General features: G+C 52.1%; 1 non-coding gene and 2 pseudogenes across 1 annotated transcript; all 3 read left to right on the top strand.

The window, feature by feature from the left end:
• Positions 1 to 6,655: 6,655 nt before the first annotated feature.
• On the top strand, positions 6,656 to 7,384 carry LOC146724496 (small subunit ribosomal RNA; annotated as a pseudogene; the record flags this gene model as incomplete).
• An 808-nt stretch (positions 7,385 to 8,192) lies between these two features.
• LOC114933583 (5.8S ribosomal RNA) lies at positions 8,193 to 8,347 on the top strand. Its single transcript, XR_003820076.2, has one exon. It is a non-coding gene; the product is annotated as a 5.8S ribosomal RNA (ribosomal RNA).
• Positions 8,348 to 9,386: 1,039 nt separating this feature from the next.
• On the top strand, positions 9,387 to 13,161 carry LOC114933603 (large subunit ribosomal RNA; annotated as a pseudogene; the record flags this gene model as incomplete).

The raw sequence follows: 13,161 nt of genomic DNA, 5'->3' as shown, positions 1-13,161 counted from the left end.
GCGCGTGCCATGAGTCTAGTTTCCTCAACTGACCATCTGGCCTTTACGCGGTCAACATTGATAGCACTGTTGTTTGTAGTGGGTGAGCACGTACTTTGTGGACACCAAGACCACGCATGTTCCGGAACCTCGCCGAACACTGCTCACAGCTGACCTTTTCCTCCTCTAGGCTGTCCACTTCAGCCTGGCTGGTCCTTATAGTGGTTTCCGACGAACCAGCTGCGACCCCGTCAGGGTCCTCCGTACCTCTAGCGCTCTCACTCAAGCGAGCACTCGCACGCAGTCCCCGGGCCATCCGAGAACCCGGGACAGTATTCTCATTCAAATTTCTCTCCATAATTAACTGCGTATAGGGGGGCAAACGGATTGACAACCGAGAGCCCCCCAAGAAACCCCGGTCTTTCTTAGCCCCACAACTCACCATGACCGTAGGCGCATGGGCCGAAGCCCTTAGGGGCGCACTTCGCTGTACACTTTCTTAGTCGACACCTACCGAGTTTAAACTTTCAAAGTAGGCCGTTTCCGGGAGCACCACAAGGAGGTGGAGTTACAACTTGGACGTGAGAGGCTGAAGGTCCTTACTAGAGGACTTCGTTGGCGCATCACGAACCAACCACGACTCTCTCTAAGTACCATCGCAGCGTGTTGCATTGAGGACCGAGAGAGTCATAGTTACTCCCACACAATCCTTTTTGTTTTCTTCTATTTCGATTGGATCCGGATCGTCACAGTTTTTAAGTATGAAATCTTCTTTGAGATCTTCAAACTTATATTCCCTGTCTACGTCATAAATTATAAAAGTAGGATTTATTTTTCTTGGCTCCTCTACTTTTAATTTCTTTGTTGTTAGGTTTATTCTTTTTACAAAGTCCCCGTCTCTTTCATCCACCTCCACCACTACTCCTTTTCTTCTCATTTGCCTTATTGCCTTAATCCTCAGCCTTTTATTTGTACTTGTCAGTTCCTTTATAACCTCCTTCTTTATTTCACTATTCGTTTTCGCATCTTCGTCTTCTTTTATAGGTTTAATTAGTACTATTTTGTGCGTAGTAACTGACCTCCTTTCTTTTTCTTTTACAGCACCTGTAGCAGTCCTTGGAGTTCCTGCCGTAACATTGGCATAGGAGAGTCCTTTAGGCCTCAAGTCAGCAACAGCTTTGTAAGCAGCTTTCCATTTTTCTTTTTCTAAAACTACATTATGTAGTCTATTTTCTAGTACTGCCCATTTGGACAATATGTATTTTATTGCAGATTTTGTTATTTTGTTGTTATCATTAAACATGAATGTCTCGAGCTGTTCCTTTGTCTCCATCATCTCCTCTACTTCATTTACTCCTGTGCTCTGTTCTAATTTTTCATATCAATCCTTCTCATTTTCAGAATCACTCAGCCTTGTGTTCCCTTCATGCGTCTCTTCAGTGTCTTTTTGGGTACTACCCGAAGGAGGTGGTGATCTACTTACAGATCCCCTTCGCGCAAACAGCAATTCTCTTTCTCTCTCTTTTTCGGCGTTCAGAGTTTCGGTTACTTTCGTGCCAGCATTAGTCGTTACCAAAGTATCAGCCAAGTTTTTGTGTTTTTGTTTGAGTTTTGTTCTTTCCATGTATATCCCACGAGTATGGCAGGAAAAAAAATGTCCACTCAGGCAGAGCCTCCATCACCTGGGTAAGGCGACTTATATACCACAGAGGTTGCGCCAGGTGCCCCTTGGGGGATCGTTTGCGGTCGCGCAACTTAACCTCCCCGCGGCCATGCAGCCCCAGACACGATGCCTCCCATCCTGGCTTGAAAGGGACCTCGGGGCCCCGGGTGCGTCATGCCCGTACTTCTGTCGAATCGTCAGTAGCTTCCTGTGAAAGTAGATAAGAACAGATGTCCGTGGTTAATTTAACGTGCGGTACCTGCTCAGAGAGCTTAGTCACACGACCCCCATGGGTGCGGAATTGGGATAAGCCCAATCAGCTCGTTCCAGCAGGCCAGGAACTACCAGTAGCGCCTCCGAGTTTGTAGGACTCTTCGGCAACCCACCGGTTAGGGCGAGCGCCTGTCCAACGCTTTACCAGCTGTGCAGGACTGGTGCCCGAGCAGATACGCTGCTCACCCGTCGAGGCCCGAGAGCCCCTAACCAGCATGCGGCTTCAACCACTACCCCCACGAGTCCGACCTTAATTGCCGGGACAAAAGACGAATCCCCCTGGGCAACCCGACTCCCGTGGTACCAGTCAAGATCACTGGTTGGATCTTCGTGGCCGAGACCACTCCCAGCTTTCGGAGGCCTACACCTCCCAGGCAGTGGTCGGCCTATGTTCCTCGGGAACATCGGCTTCTCTTATCCTCCTTTCAACATCGCCCTCCTTCTCTGAAATACAATCTTCGCATACACACCAACACTTTCATACCTTTTCTTACATTCCAACATGCGACTCACATCCACACTGCCATTCTCTCGCACAATCACACCCCACTCACTCAGGTTCCTCACATCACCATACATTGGACACTCAACCAACACATGCTTTTAATTCTCTCTCTCCGCTCCGCATGCACAGCTCTTACTCTTAGACAGACCACGCTTATACAGGAATTCATTCAAACTTCCATGCTTTGTCAGGATATAGCCAGGGTCAAGCTAGGCTCGAACTCTCGGCACTCACCCGCGAACCTTACATTCTTTATAAATTCATACGTCACTCTTCCTTTCTCGCACTTATTCCATCTATTCTGCCACATCTCATACAGCCTTTCACTCACCAATTCCATACATCCTTCCACACCTCTCTCACGCAAGTCACTATCATTCACTACATCATACTCACTCATACTAATTTCCTTTCTCACCTTATACAACACTCCTCTTCTCACGCACTCCAGGTCCCACGGCAAGCCACCCATAAGGACTTGCATGGCCGCCGTGGAGACCGTTCTACATACATTCAGACACGCACTCAACACCACTCGCTGGCACCTATTTATGAGCTCCCTCGCATATTCAAATCTCATCACTCCATACCATACACTCGCTCCATACATCAAACACGACATGAACAGACCTTTATACAACACAGTCACAGCTTTCTTTCGCAAACCCCACTCACTTCTCAACACGCGTCCTAATTTTCCCACCACATTCATACATTTCTTTCTCAGACACTCCAGATGCAACCTGTAGTGCATCCTTTTACTCACACAAACACCCAGATATTTCACGCTCCTCGCATACCTCACGCATCTATCATTCACTCGTACATTGGGAGGCCTCGTCCCAGCCATACTACCTTTTATCAACATCATCACAGTCTTGTTCTCAGACACACTCACACTTACTTTCACTCCCCATTCGTACACCATTCTCATCCACTTAGTACCCTTTCTCTCCAACTCCGCTCGGCTCTGTCCTTCCACGACAAACAACAAGTTATCCGCGTACGCAACCACTTTACATTCACTCTCACGCAGCCGCCACAACAGTTCATCCATCATTAGGTTCCATATAAATGGATCACAGATGGAGCCCTGCGGGCAGCCACGCTTTACGTCTTTCCACACTGTGTCACACGCACCCATCATGCATACACGGCTGCCGCTAAAATAGCTCTTCCATAATTCAATTTCTTCACATTCAACCTCACGCAATTTCTCGATCACACATTCCCACTCTAGGTTATCAAACGCTCCTTTGAAGTCCACGAACACTCCTAACACATACTTTCTCTCCGACCCATTCACCCAGTCATGCACTCGATTCTATGCATCCTCGGTCGACCGATTCCTTACGAATCCCTACTTGGCGTCACACATTCTTCCACACATCGTTCGCTCGAGTCTTCCAACCATCATTCGCTCTAACACTTTCCCCGCACGGACAGCAGTCAAATGGGCCTATAAGACCCAGGGTCCGACCTAGGTTTATCGGGGGACTTCAATAACACTACCACCCGCGCAGTCTTCTACGCCGGGGGGAAACACGCTGTCTTCAGACATACATCATACATTCTTTTCATCCATACCGGGACAGCACGCCAAATCGCTCGCAACATCTCAGCACTCACACCATCCATACCAGGTGCCTTACCCACTTTCATCGATCTCACTGCCACATCCACTTTGCTCCATTCAAACTGCTTTTCTTCCTCTCTCACGTCTCCCCTGGCGTCTATCGCCACGTTTGTCCTTGCTGCCGGGAAGAATCTCTTCATTAGCTCATCCGCGCTTTCTTTCCATGTACTCGTCACTCTATCACCCACTTTTATGCCACTTAATCTTACCCTATCACGCTTTCCCATGCACACCTTATATACATCGCTCCATGGATCCCTCTTCCCAGTCACGCACACAAATCGCTTCCAATTCTCCTCTTTCACTCTTCGCATTTCCTCCTTATACTCCCGCAAAACATACTTATATTCATTCATTCTTTCTTCCACTCTGCTTCCATTCCTTTTTCTCGCACGCTGGTAGGCACGTCTGCTCCTTCCTACAGCCTTTTTCAGTTTCTCAAGCTCATCCGTCCACCACACAAGCTTCCTAGCATACACAGGTTTACACCTCTTCATCCATCGATCATTCGCACTATGGATCCATTTCATCATTCGCTCTACACAGCTCTGCGCATCCGCTTCGTCTATGGCGCTCGCTGCATCCTCTAACGCACTCTCTCGCATATCACACATATATCCTTCCCAGTCTACGTCCTTGCACACCCATCTACGCATGCCCTCATTCGTACCTACATTCTCTCTGTGTACCATCCGTATTAACAATACGTTATGGTCACTCACTCCCCAGTCGGGCTTTACTTCCCATTCATACCGGCACCCTCCATTCACGCCGTTCACGAAAGTGACATCGATGTTACTCTCCCCATTCGGCCCGCTGAACGAGTAAAACTCGCTTGGCTCATTCAACAACATTCATCCCGCTCGCAATCATCTATTCCTCAATCACTCTACCACGCGCTTTACTCTCTCTGCTGCCTCCACCCTTGCTATACCACAAGGGAGAGACGGCATTCGCATCCATACCTATCAGCAGACGCTTTCTCCCGGCCGTCTCACATACTCTGTCCATGTACGCCAAGTACGGCTCGATACACTTACCATACTGGCAATACATGGACACCACATACATTTCGCCAAAGTCCCCCTTCAACCACACACTCACTCCAAGCTTATTCGTACACTCTCTCACGCACATCACGTCTAACCTAGAGTCATTTACCACCACTGCTGCTTTCACCGTCCCACTTTCGCACACAATCACATCCATACCTATGGGCAAGCCCACCACACGTCCATGCCTTACATACGGTTCTTGCAGCAGTGCTACACTCACTCGATGTTCGCGCATCATCTCACCCAGATCACACATAACCGCATACGCTCTCTGGCAGTTATACTGCACCACATTCACGCACCATTCATTCGTCATTTATTCTCGCTTTCTCTCTCTCTAACGCTCTCACGTATTCCGGACACACTTCGGACAGAACCGAGTGATCACATTTGCTCCCTTTCAGCTTACAGTTTCTACACACACTTTCCTTTTTACAATCTCTCATCATGTGTCCTACACGTCCACATTTTTGGCACAGTCTTTCCTTTTCGGTGCATTGCCGCATCATGTGCCCAAATGCGAAGCACTTGTGGCACCTCAGCACACTGAAAAACTCTTTCACTCTAAAGGCCTTCCAATGCACAAACACTCGTCCGTCACTACAGAGCACATTTCTTATTGCACTCGTAACTTCTAATATCACATTTCCGCAGGTTGCATCTTTCTTCGCATTCCTACTCACAACACGCACACGTTCCATAAATACTCTCTCATCCACTCGCCCTTTCAAGCTCTTCTCATACATTTCTCTCATTAACACTTCACTCGCCATATCATTCGGCACATCGTACAAGATGATCTTTGGGCCTATCTTGCGAGGCAGCTCAACCTTTAGGCCAGCATTCTTAAACTGACCACACTCTCTTATTCTTTTCAACTCACTCTCGCTCATCGTTTCAATCGCTACACCTCCATTCCTCACTTTCCTCACCGCTTTCACACGCACATTCAGTGACTTGCTCACATGCTTTATCATTCTCTCCTTTACTTCCTTACTTGTCACACTCGCACTTGCATCATCCGCTCTCACTATTACCGCATAACTCTTCTCTTTCGTTTTCACTCTTTTTCACATTCACTTCCTGTACCTTTTCAATCACGCTCTTTTCAACATTTTTCGCACTCACGCTCGCATAGCTCATTCCACTTCCGCCGTAGGCTAAATCCCGACTCGCTCGACGCATACACTCATCCAGTTTCCCCTGTATTCTCTCATTCTTGCACAACATTTTCATCATCTGTTCCTCATATTCTCCCACAATGTCCAGTATTTTCGCACTCGCACTCTTTGAAATTTTGTTCGTCTCCGTAAACAGGAATTTACGGAGCCTCGCATCAATTACTCTCATACACGCTATCTCACTCACTTCCGCAACGCTCTCATTCTCTCCCTCATTCATTAATCAAGAACGAAAGTTAGAGGTTCGAAGGCGATCAGATACCACCCTAGTTCTAACCATAAACGATGCCAGCTAACGATCCGCCGAAGTTCCTCCGATGACTCGGCGGACAGTTTCCGGGAAACCAAAGCTTTTGGGTTCCGGGGGAAGTATGGTTGCAAAGCTGAAACTTAAAGGAATTGACGGAAGGGCACCACCAGGAGTGGAGCCTGCGGCTTAATTTGACTCAACACGGGAAACCTCACCAGGCCCAGACACCGGAAGGATTGACAGATTGATAGCTCTTTCTTGATTCGGTGGGTGGTAGTGCATGGCCGTTCTTAGTTGGTGGAGCGATTTGTCTGGTTAACTCCGATAACGAACGAGACTCTAGCCTGCTAAATAGGCGTACCTTATAGTATCGCGAAGGCCCCCGGCTTCGGCTGGCGGGTTTTTACTACCAACGTACAAACAAATTTTCTTACAGGGACAGGCGGCTTCTAGCCGCACGAGATTGAGCAATAACAGGTCTGTGATGCCCTTAGATGTTCTGAGCCGCACGCGCGCTACACTGAAGGAATCAGCGTGTGTTCCCTGGCCGAAAGGCCCGGGTAACCCGCTGAACCTCCTTCGTGCTAGGGATTGGGGCTTGCAATTGTTCCCCATGAACGAGGAATTCCCAGTAAGCGCGAGTCATAAGCTCGCGTTGATTACGTCCCTGCCCTTTGTACACACCGCCCGTCGCTACTACCGATTGAATGATTTAGTGAGGTCTTCGGACTGGTGCGCGGCAATGTCTCGGCATTGCCGATGTTGCCGGAAAGATAACCAAATTTGATCATTTAGAGGAAGTAAAAGTCGTAACAAGGTTTCCGTAGGTGAACCTGCGGAAGGATCATTAACGTTCCGGAGGTCCTGCTCTGCGTCGAGAGTCCTCTCTTTTGGGAGAGACGCGCGCTCGCAGCAGTCGGCGACTGAATGGACGCGCTGAAAAGGCGCTCTCAGAGAAAAAGAAAATAACGGATTTGACGGAATTTGTTGGTTGTGTTTTGATATAACGACGGACGCCGTCGCGCCTCTCTGACCGAAAGTAGTCGGCAAACAGAGCAGCGCGCCCGGCGGTGTTCGACGACGATTCGGAGCGAGCTGTTTCGCGATCACGCTCGTGTGTGTGCCATTCTCCGGCCATACACACACAGAGCGTCGATTCGGCGTTAAGCGCGAACCGGTGGTAACCTATGCCCGCGCACGCGTGTGTGCAGCACCCACGACGTTCGTCGACGCGCGCCCTCCCCGTTGTCGCGGGGCAGCGGTCAGCGTGCCGAGAACACACGGTGTGCGACCGCGAGTGCCGAGCGAGAGGACCCCCATATATTATTATAATATATATATAACACAGAGAAGGGATCGATGATATTTCGACCAATCTGTCAACTGTGTCGGTCCGACGGTTTCTTCAAAGAGCTTCCGCCCCGGCTCTCCCGTTGCGGGAGAGACGCTCCGAACGAAAAACACACAACTCTATCTTTGTGCCGTAGCCTTCCCTGGCGGGAGGCGGCGGTCCGCGCGCGTCCGAGGACGCGCGCGGACAGGCTGATCGAAGAGCCACCACGATTATTCTCTCTCTCTCGTCCGAGAGAAGAGACCACGATGGTTGAACGAGAAGCGCGTTTCTTCGCGAACGCAAAAATTTCAAACGATTACCCTGAACGGTGGATCACTTGGCTCGTGGGTCGATGAAAAACGCAGCTAATTGCGCGTCAACTTGTGAACTGCAGGACACATGAACATCGACATTTCGAACGCACATTGCGGTCCACGGATACAATTCCCGGACCACGCCTGGCTGAGGGTCGTTTTAGTACCCCTAAACTGCTTGCGCCCGAAAAGCGCGCACGGCCACGACGCGGGCGACAAGAGAATGGCGCGCGCGTCGCCTGTGCCCTGTGCAACGCTTACAATGGGCGTACGAGCAATCGTTGGACGTTCGCCCGAGGTGTCTGTGCCGCGCCGACCGGCCGCGGTGCAAATCCTGGCGTCGTCTGAAATGACACACCGAAATAATAATAATAATAATGAGGAGGAGAAGCGCACAAGCGTGTAAAACGTTGACGAACGCGCGCCCAGAGAATGCTGCGCGAATTAAGAGGGGGAGCGTGTTTGTGTATCCAAGTCGTGTGTGTACGCGAGAGCCGAGGAGAAATGGGATGAGAGTAAGAGCGCGCGCGAAGGGAGCAACAAACGGCCAAAAAAAGGGTCAGAACGGTGAATGGCACCGCTTTCCCTAGAGCGGCGCGTGCGTCGTTATCTCCCGAAAGTAGGTAGCGTTTGTCTCACCGTCTCTCCTCTCCGTACATCACACAGACTGACCGGACTGCTCTCGCACTCTGTGCCGCGTCTCTCGGTGCGATAGCGCTCGCGCGTCTTATGCCGAGGCGCCCTTGCCCGCACACATAACGGTATTACGGAGAAATATACGGCGCGTCGTCGTCCGGCGGAGAGAGCATTCGTAATCCTTTACCTCTTTACGGAAAAGGGTTTTGAATCGCGAGCCGACCGCGTGTCCGAGTCCACGAAATTTTCGTAAAGCGAAAAAAGGGGATCGGCGCGCCGCGTCGTGTACTCGTCGAATCAATTCCGCCCGAATTTCGTATATAAAAGAGAAGGGAGAGCCGAGAATCTCGAACCCCGCGATATATCGTCTCCATTACCATCAACGAGTGTGTGTGCGGTTAGCGCCCCGGCGATTTGCCTTCTCGCGTATTTCGTGTGCTGCCGCTGCTGCTCTCTCGTTCGACGCTCTCTCTCTCTCCCTCTTATTAATATATATTATAGAAGAGAGACGACGATGAGCGACGCGGAGGAAGCAAACGGCTACGAGAACTCACTATGCGACGACCTCAGAGCAGGCGAGATTACCCGCTGAATTTAAGCCTATTATTAAGCGGAGGAAAAGAAACTAACCAGGATTTCCTTAGTAGCGGCGAGCGAACAGGAAAGAGCCCAGCACCGAATCCCGCGGTTCCGCCGCAGGGAAATGTGGTTTTTGGGAGGATCCGCTTATTCCGAGGTGCCGCGTCGCGTTTAAGTCCATCTTAAATGGGGCCACTTACCCGTAGAGGGTGCCAGGCCCGTAGCGACCGGTGCGCGCCTCGGGAGGATCTCTCCTTAGAGTCGGGTTGCTTGAGAGTGCAGCTCTAAGTGGGTGGTAAACTCCATCTAAGGCTAAATACGACCACGAGACCGATAGCGAACAAGTACCGTGAGGGAAAGTTGAAAAGAACTTTGAAGAGAGAGTTCGTAAAACCGTTCAGGGGTAAACCTAAGAAACCCAAAAGATCGAACGGGGAGATTCATCGTCAGCGGCGCTGGCTTCGCGTCGGTCGGCGATGTCCCGCGGAGTCCTTGCGGCTCGCGCGCGGGCACGCTACCGTGCGCCGCTGTCCGGCGCTCGTCGTCGTGCACTTCTCCCCAAGTAGAACGTCGCGACACGCTGGGTGCCGGTCTACGGCCCGGGTGCGGTGTCTGTTGCGTCGCCGGTAAAACGGCACGCGACAAACCCTTGGTCGCCCGGCCGGCTGCTCGGCGGTACGCGCAATGTATCAGGCCGCACAATTCACGGTGCGTCGAGACCGTCGCAAGCGCGCGCCACGGTACTCGGTGGTTACGGACTTCGCGCCGTCCCCGGTCCTGGCCCGCTGTTGGTTACAGTACGGTACACCTTCGACAGGCCTGCGAACGTCTCCCGCGGTCTCGCGGGAGACTGATACCGGTCGGCGACGCTACTGCTTTGGGTACTCTTAGGACCCGTCTTGAAACACGGACCAAGGAGTCTAACATGTACGCGAGTCATTGGGACATGTCGCGAGACCTAAATGCGTAATGAAAGTGAAGGTCGGCCCTGGCCGTCGACCTAGGGATGATGGGCCGCGTCGCGATGCGGCCTCGCACTCCCGGGGCGTCTCGTTCTCATCGCGAGAAGAGGCGCACCCAGAGCGTACACGTTGGGACCCGAAAGATGGTGAACTATGCCTGGTCAGGACGAAGTCAGGGGAAACCCTGATGGAGGTCCGTAGCGATTCTGACGTGCAAATCGATCGTCGGAACTGGGTATAGGGGCGAAAGACTAATCGAACCATCTAGTAGCTGGTTCCCTCCGAAGTTTCCCTCAGGATAGCTGGCACTCGGCCGTTCCGCACGGAACGCGCGCAAGTCTCATCTGGTAAAGCGAATGATTAGAGGCCTTGGGGCCGAAACGACCTCAACCTATTCTCAAACTTTAAATGGGTGAGATCTCTGGTTTTCTTGAATTATGAAGCCACGAGCATCTTCGGATCAGAGTGCCAAGTGGGCCATTTTTGGTAAGCAGAACTGGCGCTGTGGGATGGACCAAACGCAGAGTTAAGGCGCCCAACTCGACGCTCATGGGACACCATGAAAGGCGTTGGTTGCTTAAGACAGCAGGACAGTGGCCATGGAAGTCGGAATCCGCTAAGGAGTGTTTAACAACTCACCTGCCGAAGCAACTAGCCCTGAAAATGGATGGCGCTGAAGCGTCGAGCCTATACTCTGCCGTCAGCGGCAAGTGGGACGGCAACCGGGGGCGGGCGTTAGTCTTCTCTCGCGTCGTCACGAAGCCCTGACGAGTAGGAGGGTCGCGACGGTGAGCGCAGAAGGGTCTGGGCGCGAGCCTGCCTGGAGCCGCCGTCGGTGCAGATCTTGGTGGTAGTAGCAAATACTCCAGCGAGGCCCTGGAGGACTGACGTGGAGAAGGGTTTCGTGTAAACAGCCGTTGCACACGAGTCAGTCGATCCTAAGCCCTAGGAGAAATCCTATGTCAATGACGGCGTACAATATACTCGAGTGTCGAGAAATAATAATAAATATTATACGAAAGACACACGCCCGTCGGGCGAAAGGGAATCCGGTTCCTATTCCGCAACCCGGCAGCGGAACCGCATACAATTCGGGCCCTCGTAAGAGTGTTCGTCGGGGTAACTCAAAATGACCTGGAGACGCCGTCGGGAGATCCGGGAAGAGTTTTTTTTTCTGTATAAGCGTTCGAGTTCTCTGGAAACCTCTAGCAGGGAGATAGGGTTTGGAACGCGAAGAGCACCGCAGTTGCGGCGGTGTCCGGATCTTCCCCTCGGACCTTGAAAATCCAGGAGAGGGCCACGTGGAGGTGTCGCGCCGGTTCGTACCCATATCCGCAGCAGGTCTCCAAGGTAAAGAGCCTCTAGTCGATAGAATAATGTAGGTAAGGGAAGTCGGCAAATTGGATCCGTAACTTCGGAATAAGGATTGGCTCTGAGGAGCGGGGCGTGTCGGGCTTGGTCGGGAAGCGGGTCTGGCTGACGTGCCGGGCCTGGGTGAGGTGAACGGTCGGCGTTCTCGCGCTGGTCCCGGGATCTGAGCTCGGTCCCGTGCCTTGGCCTCCCGCGGATCTTCCTTGCTGCGAGGCTTCCGTGGCGGCGCGAGCCGTCGTGGTCGTCCTCTTCGGCCGCCATTCAACGCTCAGCTCAGAACTGGCACGGACTAGGGGAATCCGACTCTCTAATTAAAACAAAGCATTGCGATGGCCCTCGCGGGTGTTGACGCAATGTGATTTCTGCCCAGTGCTCTGAATGTCAACGTGAAGAAATTCAAACAAGCGCGGGTAAACGGGCGACCGATCACAGTTTACCCATAAAACGACAGTGGAAGGATAAAGCGATCCCAGGTTCTGGGCAAAGCGTCCGGCCCTGTCGTAGCGGCGATCGGCAGCGTAGCCTAATAGCGAGGTACGCGACGGTGACCCGTCTAACGTTGTCGGGGTTGCTGATGGTGGCGAATGCGTGGCCGAGTCGACTGATCTGGCGCTGAGAATGCACAGTTCGGGGTCCGAGGCATGCTGAAGCTGTCATACATGCGACTTAGACTAACACCGGGTAGTGAGGGAGGTAGGGAGCCCCACCGGGAGGCTACCGGTGTCCTACCAATTGGTGTCGGACTCTCACGGGCGTGGAAGCTAGGGCGCCTGGCGCAGTGTGTGTCTCGTGGAGAAATTTCATGTGTACGCATTCCCTTAAGCATTTGGGAAGCCCTCTGGGCGATCCTAGCCCATCCATTGCGCGGTTGGACGTAAATATGATTCGGCCTGCGTGGATCGGTGGCTGGGCATGATCTTCCCTCGGCCGCTACAAGTGCGCCCTCCGCAACGCGTTTCGGCAAAGAAGCACTGTCCTCCAGTTAAACGAGATAGCAAGGAGCAGAAGAGAAAGAGGGAGTATGCAATTGTGCAATCCCTCTACAGAAAGAACAAGAAGTCCTGTTTGTCGCGTATCCTCGAGTGCGACTCGGTGCGCGAGATGCCGTCTGCTGTCGAATTCCTTAACTGCTGGCGCCCCATTATGGAGGCCTCCAGCGGTGCGGATGGAGACATGACGGACTTGCGTGACTCGTTTGGGGAGGCGGCACAAGCTGCGAGTGCTGGCCGGGGCCGTACGTCGGACCCGAGAGGGATTCACCTCGAAGGTCTCGGCGATGGCGCTGCCACGGATCCAGTTCCTGTGGCGGATAAGACCTTGCTTTGGGATCCTATAACACCTGCAGAGGTGAACAGGATTTCCGTAAGGAGTGACACTGCGCCCGGATTGGACCAGATTACGCCGAGGATGTGGAACGCTGTTCC

This window comes from Nylanderia fulva, unplaced genomic scaffold (assembly GCF_048542155.1).
Source record: "Nylanderia fulva isolate GAGA-0341 unplaced genomic scaffold, ASM4854215v1 Scaffold1280, whole genome shotgun sequence".
Lineage (NCBI taxonomy): Eukaryota > Metazoa > Arthropoda > Insecta > Hymenoptera > Formicidae > Nylanderia > Nylanderia fulva.
This window is presented reverse-complemented; position numbering and strand designations above follow the sequence as displayed.